Below are 10,128 nucleotides of genomic sequence, written 5' to 3'. Positions count from 1 at the left end.
TAACCACCTTTTTTAACTCCAGCTCATACTTCTAATATCTGAAAATGATACATTATGAAACACAACTCTAAAAGAAAGCTACATATTTAAAAGAAGAAAACAACTTAGAGATATTTTAGGACAGATTTGAGAGCCTTCACTATCTATTTAGGCATTTAACTGACTTCCACAATGCTTACATAGCCCCAAGATTAAGATCCAGTCTTTAAGCAGAATCCATAGTTTTGGAAAAATAACTTCAAAAAAGGGAAGCATTACATACACAACTCCAGCTTCTGACAACTTAACTCAAAAGATAGTGCTAACAGTTCTACTGACAGACTACAGGCTAAGATCTAGCCACAATCAACTGCAGTATCTTTTCTTACCAGTTTAATATTTGATATGTCTTCCACTTGAGGACTTCACATTCTATTGATTTTATACTAAATTGATTTAAATGGACTTTCTATTACACTGGGAGATGGACTAGAAGCTTTGTTTTATCCACCTCACTCACTGACCTGGCATTGTGCTGCCTCCAAAAACCAGAGACACAGCAATGGATAACACCAACCACCCAGAGAAGAGTTTAGCAGCTGGATGAGTGGACAGTGATATTCACACACACAAAAAAAAAAAAAGAAAAGAAAAAGGAGGGTAATTGTCGTAGGTGACTCCCTTCTGACAGGGAAAGAGGACCCAATATGCAGACCTGACTCATCCCACAGGGAAGTCTGCTGCCTCCCTGGGGCCCGGGTAAAAGACATTACCAGGGAACGCCCTGGTCTGGTTCGGACCTCTGATTATTACCCATTGCTGTTGTGCAGGTTGGCAGTGATGTGATTAAAGAGAGAAATCCAAAGGCAATCAAAAGGGACTTCAGGGCGCTGGGGCGATTAGTGGAAGGATCGGGAGCACAGGTAGTGTTTTCCTCAGTCCCTTCATTGGCAGGGAAATATACTGAAAGGAACAGGAAAACACACCTGGTTAATACGGGGCTCAGAGGCTGGTGCCATCAGTGGAATTTGGGGTTTTTTTGATCATGGGGAGGTTTACGCGGCACCGGGCTTGCTGGCGACAGATGGTGTCCGGCTATCTCAAAGACGTAAAAGAATCCTCACTGGTGAGATGGCAGGGCTCATAGAAAGGGCTTTAAACTAGGTTTGAAGGGGGTAAAGGATAAAACTAGGCGCACCAGAGATGAGCCTGGGAGCAGCGTGCCAACGTTAGGGGTGGATTCGATAGGGCAGCTCAAATGCATCTATGCCAATGCACACAGCATGGGCAATAAACAGGAGGAGCTGGAAGCCATCGTGCAGCAGGATAGATATGACTTAGTCACCATCACAGAAACATGGTGGGATGACTCCTGTGACTGCAGTGCTGCAATGGATGGCTATAAGCTCTTCGGAAGGGATAGGCAAGGTAGAAGAGGTGGTGGGGTGGCTCTTTATGATAGGGAGTGTTTTGACTGTACAGAGCTACACGATTGTGATGACAAGGTGGAGTGCTTATGGGTAAGGATGAGAGGGAAGGCCAACAAGGCAGATGTTTTGCTGGGAGTCTGTTATAGACCACCCAACCAGGTTGAAGAGACGGATGAATCATTCTACAAGCAGCTGGCAGTAGTCTCACAATCGTGTGCCCCTGTCCTTGTGGGGGACTTTAATTTCCAGACATCTGCTGGAAGTACAACACAGCAGTGAGTAAACAATCTAGGAGGTTCCTGGAGTGTGTGGAAGATAAATTCCTGACACAGCTGGTGGGTTAGCCAACCGGGGAGGAGCCTTGCTAGATCTGTTGTTTATGAACAGGGAAGGACTGGTGGGAGGCGTGATGGTCGGAGGCCGTCTCGGGCTTAGGGACCATGAAATGATAGAATTCTCAATTCTTGGTGAGGCAAGGAAGGTGGTCAGCAAAACCAGCACTATGGACTTCTGGAGGGCAACCCTTGGCCTCTTCAGGAGACTGGTTGAGAGTCCCTTGGGAGAGAGTCCTGAAGGGCAAAGGGGTCCAGGAGGGATGGATATTCTTTAAGAAGGAAATCTTAATGGCTCAGGACCATGACCCACAAGTCGAACCGCTGAGGAAGACAACTGGCCTGGCTGAACAGGCAGCTTTTGCTAGGACTCAAGAAAAAAAGGAGAGTTTATCATCTCTGGAAGAAAGGGTGGGCAACTTGGATGGAGTACAGCGATCTTGTTAGATCATACAGAGAGGAAATTAGAACGGCAAAAGCTCAGCTAGAAATCAATCTGGCCACTATTGTAAGGGACAACAAAAAATGTTTTTACAAATATGTTCACAATAAAAAGAAAGCCAAGGAGAATATCTGTCTTTAATGGATGCAGAAGGGAATGTAGCCACCAGAGATAAGGAAAAGGCTGAGGTACTTCATGCCTTCTTTGCCTCAGTCTTTAATAGGGAGAGCAGTTATCCTCAGGGTACTCTGCCCCCTGAGCTGGAAGGTGAGGATGAAGAGCAGAATATACCCCCCTTAATCCAGGAGGAAATAGTGACCTACTACGCTGTCTGGACACTCACAATTCTATGGGACCCGATGGGATCCATCCAAGAGTACTGAGGGAACTGGCAGAGGTGCTTGCCAAGCCACTCTCCATCATCTCTCAGCAATCCTGGTCAACGGGGGAGGTCCCAGAGGACTGGAGGCTTGCCAATGTGACGCCCATTTACAAGAAGGGTCGGAGGGAGGATCCGGGGAACTACAGGCCTGTCAGCCTGACCTCGGTACTGGGGAAGATTATGGAACGGTTTGTCTTGAGAGCACTCACATGGCAAGTCCAGGACAAGCAGGGGATCAGGCCCGGTCAGCATGGGTTTACGAAAGGCAGGTCCTGCTTGACCAACCTGATCTCCCTCTGCGACAAGGTGACCCGCCTAGTGGATGAGGGAAAGGCTGTGGATGTTGTCTACCTCGACTTCAGCAAGGCCTTTGACACTGTCTCTCATGGCATACTCCTTGAGACACTGGCGTCTCATGGCTTAGATAAGTGTACTCTTCGCTGGGTGAAAAACTGGCTGGATGGACGAGCCCAGAGGGTTGTGGCGAATGGGGTGAAATCCAGGTGGCAGCGGGTCACAAGTGGTGTTCCCCAGGGCTCGGTGTTGGGGCCGGTTCTGTTTAATATCTTTATCAATGATCTAGACGAGGGGATTGAGTGCCCCTCAGCAAGTTTGCAGATGACACCAAGTTGGGAGGCAGGGTTGATCTGCTCAAGGGTAGGACGGCTCTACAGAGGGATCTGGACAGGCTGGATCGATGGGCTGAGGCCAATCGTATGAAGTTCAACAAGGCCAAGTGCCGGGTCCTGCACTTCAGTCACGGCAACGCCATGCAGCGCTACAGGCTTGGGGAAGAGTGGCTGGAAAGCTGCCCGGCAGAGAAAGACCTGGGGGTGCTGGTTGACAGCCGGATGAATATGAGCCAGCAGTGGGCCCAGGTGGCCAAGAAGGCCAACGGCATCCTGGCTTGTATCAGAAATAGCGTGGCCAGCAGGAGCAGGGAGGTGGTTGTTCCCCTGTACTCAGCACTGGTGAGGCCGCACCTCGAGTCCTGTGTTCAGTTTTGGGCCCCTCGCTACAGGAAAGACATGGAGGTGCTGGAGTGTGTCCAGAGAAGGGCAACCAAGGTGGTGAGGGGCCTGGAGCACAAGTCTTAAGAGGAGCGGCTGAGGGAGCTGGGGTTGTTTAGTCTGGAGAAGAGGAGGCTGAGGGGAGACCTTATCGCTCTCTACAACTACCTGAAGGGGGGTTGTAGTGAGGTGGGTGCTGGTCTCTTCTGTCAGGTGGCTGGAGATGGGACAAGAGGAAATGGCCTCAAGTTGTGGCAGGGGAGCTTTAGGTTGGGTATTAGGAAAAATTTCTTTACTGAAAGGGTTGTCAGGCATTGGAACAGGCTGCCCAGGGAAGTGGTTGAGTCACCATTTGGAGGTATTCAAAAAGCAGATAGACGAGGCACTTCAGAACATGGTTTAGTGGGCATGGATGGTGGTTGGACTCGATGATCTTGAAGGTCTTTTCCAACCAAAATGATTCTGTGATTCCATGATTCTCCCAGCCCCCAGCAGTTTGCAGGGCAGGGACTTTATGATCCAAGCACCCACTTTCCCACAAATTTGCTCAAGTATGAGCAGCTTCAGTGCAGGGAGCGTGAGGGAGGCCCAGTTTTCCTAGTAATAGTTGAACAGGTATTTTGAGAGTATCCAGCCATAATCTTGCTTGCTTCCTTAGTTTGAACTGACTTGCTGATAGTTAACGATAATGAGATAGGTGTAAACAACCAGCCATACAGTATGAACCTGGCTGATGATTGTAAATAAAAATATTTTCTAGTCAGTATCTGTATCACAGACTGGCTTGAAGGGAAAGCCTGTTCATTCTTTTAATTTTGGATTGGTTTCCATTTCATGTATTTCTGTAAACTGGAAGTGCATGTGTTTCCCTAACTCCAGTGGAAAATGAAAGAAGGATTGTTAAAATTTGTCCATGTAACAGAGTTCTACACTCTTTACGAAATCTGAACTTGATATTTCCCATCCCCTGCAGTACAATGAAGCTGAGTTAGTCTGCTTGAGTCAAGGCCATCCTCAAAGCAAGGACAATCTCCTTCTTCACATCACTTCATAAAAAATCAGCATTGCCATGATGTCCACAAAAAAAGTCCTTCCTAGGTAGCTCATATGCTGTGACTGCTGCTAACTAATCTGTTAACAATAATTTCATTTTTTACTTTGTGCATCCACTTTCTGTTACTGTGTTCAAATACCTTCTACTTATACTCTGATTTTATATTACCTGATACATGAACTGTATTTTATCTGTTTGCATTGTTTCCAGTTCAAAAGGGCTAAGCAGCCAGGTGCCACCTTTTTTTTTTTTTTTCCCCACATACAAGTAATGATTTATTCATTGTGGGCATTCTACTTTTACAAAAAAATGTAACATGGACTCTCACTATGTCACAAACCTTCAAAAAAAGAAAAGCAGAGGTTAGAATTAGAGAGTGTATGCTTCTTGGGGTATAGCTGGACTTTTGATGAAATATATGACAGAGTGCATGCAGTTGGATGGTTAGGGGTTGAAATTCTTAATTTCACATGTCCCATTCTGTAAAATTTATTCATTGACAGGTATCAGAAAATGAACTGTTATCTGTTTTCTTAATCTATGTCTCTACAAATAGTTCTTTCATTAAGGAATACATATATTTTCCAAGTTTTAATTTGAAACTAGAGTCACAGTCTCCAGAATTACCTGTTTAATTTTCAACTTCTTGTACTTTTTAAACTATACAAGTAACTGCATTTTTGTACTACCTTAAAAATATGTACTAAAAGGAGTATTACAAATTGATGAACTTGTTTGCTGAGATAACAAAGAAGGAAAACAATGGGCTAATATCACATGCAAAAATACTTACATGACTGTGCTCATATGTGTATGTATTTATTATTTCCACACATGGCGTCCACAGATAACTAAACGTTGTACCATTCTGCAATAAATAATTGTATAAGAATAAAATAATTAATGGGAAATTCTGCCTGGTGCAAGCTGACGTCTTTACAATGGTTCACCATCACTGCATCTTCTTTTGTGTATGTATAGGAGAACACAGAGGTGAGCTCAAACTCATTCTGCTGAAATACATGATAGCCTAGTCACATTTAAGACATAAGTAAGTCCTGTATTTTTCTTAAATCACTTGAAAAAGAATCCAGTTTAAGTACTTGAGAATTTGATATCTTTTCAGGCATTAGTGATATCTGCCACTTTCTAAATAATATTTGGATAATATTTAAAGAGGATACTATTTAAATGAAGAACTGTTCATTACCAGTTGGGAGCTGCTTCATTATTTAAAATAATTGGCTCAGACATCTACTTTGGATGTGCAAAGGCAAAATTGCTATATTTATGGTTTTGGCGAGTGAATGATGAACTGACCCTTCTTACCCTTCTCCTTTCAGAAAAGGGTTTTTTTGGTTTTGTTTAAGTCAAACTCTTCTTCTGAACATTGTTTAAAGAATACTTAAATATCAGTCCAGTATGTCTGCCTTTAAAACTCTGTGGCTTGCACTGCTGACGTTCAGAGATGCTCAGAATGCATTACACTGTCTATTCATGCTGTGAAAAACAGTTAAGTTACACAGGCCTAAACTTATCTCTTATTTTTAGTATTTCTCATGTAAATGAAAAAGTGGGCAGAAAGCTTTCCTCTCTGTCCCTCTCTCTCAAGGCAGGTGTACCAAATGTAAGTTAAACTCACGTAGATGAAGATCATGTGCTTGACGTTACCCTTTCTTTACTCTGGCAGTGCTGTGGTAGAAGTAGTCTGGACCACTCTGGTAAAATCTGCCATTAAAACCGGCCTCGGGCAATCTTTACACCTTGCTGCTGCTGTTGCCCTTTCTTCTAAGGGCTGACCATGCGTGATGCTTCAAAGCACTACATTACTCTAAATAATTTACACCTACTCAGGTCTAAATTATTTAAACAGCCTAGTTAAACTATTTAAACAGCCTAGTTAAAGCTACTTCATAAAACACTGCCAATTTTTTTCTGCACGTCTTCAGTGGCCATATTCCTACAATATGTATCACCTTTACAAACACAGAAAAGCATTTGTAGATAGTGATTAAAATAATATTGCACATTTCTAAAATCCAAATGCTCTGTCTTTCATTTCTTTTTAAACCTGTGCTCCTCAGTATCTGTTAAAATTAATTAGTGTGTAATATATTTCATTTAAGTCTGATACAGTTTCTTCTTTATTTTTCATTGCAATGTAATTTATATTCACATAGGCTGAATGTCCAGAGGAATACAAAGACCTAACATTTCCATTAAGTCAGTGGAATTTTTGAGGATTCTGAAACATAAATAAAAACTCTTATTTCAGCTTGATGTACAGGTACAGTAATTACTTCCTTTTGTATAATTAGAAATTATTCTAAATCAGGCCAGATAAATATTTTTATTGTCTTTTATACATGAAATGTTGACTGATAATCTCAGAACTCAAAAAGTAGCCTTCTACTAGTGACACTGTTACGGAAATTTATCTAGTGTGTTTGGGATTTTTTTTTAAATCTAAACTGTGAAGTCATCGTTCAGTTACACAACAGAAAAAATAGACTTATGTTTCTAATAATGGCCTCCAAATTTAACAGAATGAGAAAAGTTGACTGGAATTCAATGAAATCTCAGTAGAATTCAGTAAAAGCATTAAAATATATTTGGCATCATATGGTTTATCTTTATGTAAACATTGTTACAAAGGATCCTGTTTTAAATGAATGCTAATCCTAAACTGATTGATGTGGATAATTTGTATTTTTGCTAATTTTGTTATTTAATAACATTTCAAATACTACAGTCCTTAAAATGTTTAACAAAGGTGAAATTAAACCTTTTTTGTTTGTATAGCTAGTATCCTCCATTTTACAGTACCATTGTAGTTTTTAAACCTGAGATTTGCAGAAGTAGTAATCTACTTAGAATCAGCACACAATGCAGCGGATGATGTATCAATAGAGCTATACATATTAAGAGATAAAATGCAAAAGGAAAGAAAGCATATAGGAAAAGAATACATAGAGTAAGAGCATCACATTTATGTGTTTGTTTTCATTTGACTGCTGAAAGTACAACATTCATATTAACATTCATCCACAGGGAAGACTGTCAGCATCACTCAGCAGTTGGAAGCGAAGAACTAAACATGAACCTTTTGTATCTTGTTCAAAAAATATTTAGAAATTATGAAAGACACCTGGATGGTGTGGTGACCAAAGATTTCTACATGCTGTCAGCACACAAATAAATGCAGTATACAGAGTGGAGTTGTTCATTTATACCCCCACTGATGAGTCTGTACCTTGAACTGACAAGACAGCTGAGACACACCAGTTTGATTCTAGGCAAACTCAGTTTTATCCTCTCTGCAAGGATTGCCAATAATTTTACCAGTCCTAACAATAATTTGATTATATGATGTTCCACCAAAACTCTTTCCTGTATTACCTCCTCATCTGTTTCATTGTAACACTTATTATTTTGCTTTAGAAGGTTTAAGGAGTGTACAAAATTACCTTTTTGAGGTAATATTTTTGTTTCTTTAGATACTGGTTTTTCCAATGACAGATACTCTGTAATATGGTGAGAAACTATATAAGAAACCTAAACCAGAGAGAATTATAGATTAATCCCACCTTCCTTTCTTAGGGAAAATTCTCATTGACTAGGGAATTATATGGAAAAGTATATAGTAACTGAGAGTATTAAATGAGATGCTTATGTATACTATAAGGAGGCATTAATGATTAAAATATGTCCTCTGAACAATTTAATTATCTACTTAGCCATGCAGATAGATAACAGAGATCACAGAAAAGAAAACAAAGAGATCCTGCGCTGTAGCTGTACTTCACAGAGATTTTGGCCACAGGAACCTGAAATAGTGAGGCTACAATTGCTCCTGGAGAGGTGAAAGAACAGCTCAGACTCTCGCCTGATAGATGTGGACCATATCCCACCTCCCTGAGCTTGGTTCATCTCTCAGCCCACTCAGATGTCCCTGCTGGCTGTGCACCACAGGACAGTCCTTGGCTGAGCAGTTAGTTTAGGGAGTAGCTGTACGTTGTGCAGGATTCCAGCTTACCAGAAGCCAGTGCAGGGGATACTTCCCGCTTGCCCGCAGGAAACATTAATTCATTCTCATTTATCCCATCCCAGAGAGGATCCTTTTAAGAGGAATGGTACATTTTGTGAGTCTTGATTCATAGCTGAAGCAGACTGCAGAAAGGAATTAAATAAAGTGATATTGTTTCCATGAATACGACTTCAATCATATTCTTTTTTTATATGCAAATAATTAGTTTCAGTTAACATAGAAACTTAAAATACAAGCAGACTGCTCCAGTAGCAAACAGCACTTGCAAAACACAGTTCAGGACTTTAAAAATAGTTTTATTCCATGTATATATTTGACCCTAATCTTTCTAGTCTGAACATATGAAAGTATCAGAAGATAAAAAATGAAAGCTGAAATTCCATTTTTCAGTGATTAGATTACATTTTCATTATTAAATGGCAATGAAAAACAAAGAGCTCAAAGATGCAGATTAAAAGATGCAATTGTTCTTCTTGAGCACATGGCAGTAACATGTGCACTGAGAAAAGAGTTCACCTTATGCAAAATTATGTATGTGACCAATTAACAGAATGTTTCAGAGCTCCACAGGAACATCAAGGATAGTAAAACTATATGCTCAAAATCATAGTTACTTGGAAAAATCATAAAATATTATCTTGGAAAATGTTTTATAAGGACTTTTTTTCTTTCATACTTACTCACTCCCTCCTTTTTTATTAGCTCTAGTTACTCAGGAAAGCAATGCTTATATATGCATGTATGTATAAATAAAAATATAGTTAAATATAAAATGCAACTTTTACATATACCCTGATATACACGTATGTGTGTATGTATGTATGTATATATGTGTGTGTGTATGTGTGTGTATATAAACACAGTTGTTCTAGGCATTGGGAAACATCTGGAGAATGTAAGTGGATAAACAGATGATTCCTAAATAGCAGCCCTGGGCTGTTGGAGATATAATTTATACAGGTCACTAGTGATTGCTCCTTCAAGTCCTCCAAGCCCATCTCAGCACAGGCTGGAGGATAAGCTATCAGTCTGTCTCCAAGGTCCTTCCTTAACACTGAATCTTTCTGGAAACAGTTTTCAGTCAGACATAGTTCAGTTGCAATGAGTGTTAAGTACTTGTTTTCCTGTCAAGTAAGAAAGCTGAGTTCTCACAAAGACAAAATAGAAATTTTATTCTTATAAGCTGGTGCCTGCCGCTGATTCATGGACTTCTGAAGACTTTATCCCAAGAGATTCTGACAGTTTCCTGAAATACTGGCACCAGATATTGAATCACTGCTCTATCTAGTAAGGCACTTAGCAAGGTTCTGCTGTACTTTTAAACCGGGAGATGTTGAAGGTGTTTTTCTCTGAGTTAATAATTACTAACTGTAGATAGCAGCAAGTTTGAAAGAGACTGAACTATTTTAGAAATGCATGCAATAAATAATAATGGCTATGCTTTAGATGTT

General features: G+C 40.6%; 1 pseudogene; it reads left to right on the top strand.

Annotated features, from left to right (window-relative positions):
• The first annotated feature begins 316 nt into the window (after nt 1-316).
• LOC138687949 (U2 spliceosomal RNA) lies at nt 317-479 on the top strand (annotated as a pseudogene).
• Nucleotides 480-10,128: the final 9,649 nt, after the last annotated feature.

This window comes from Haliaeetus albicilla, chromosome 11 (genome assembly GCF_947461875.1).
Source record: "Haliaeetus albicilla chromosome 11, bHalAlb1.1, whole genome shotgun sequence".
In the NCBI taxonomy this organism is placed as follows: Eukaryota; Metazoa; Chordata; class Aves; order Accipitriformes; family Accipitridae; genus Haliaeetus; species Haliaeetus albicilla.
Note: the sequence above shows the minus strand (reverse complement) of the source record. Positions and strands in the feature narration are given on the sequence as shown.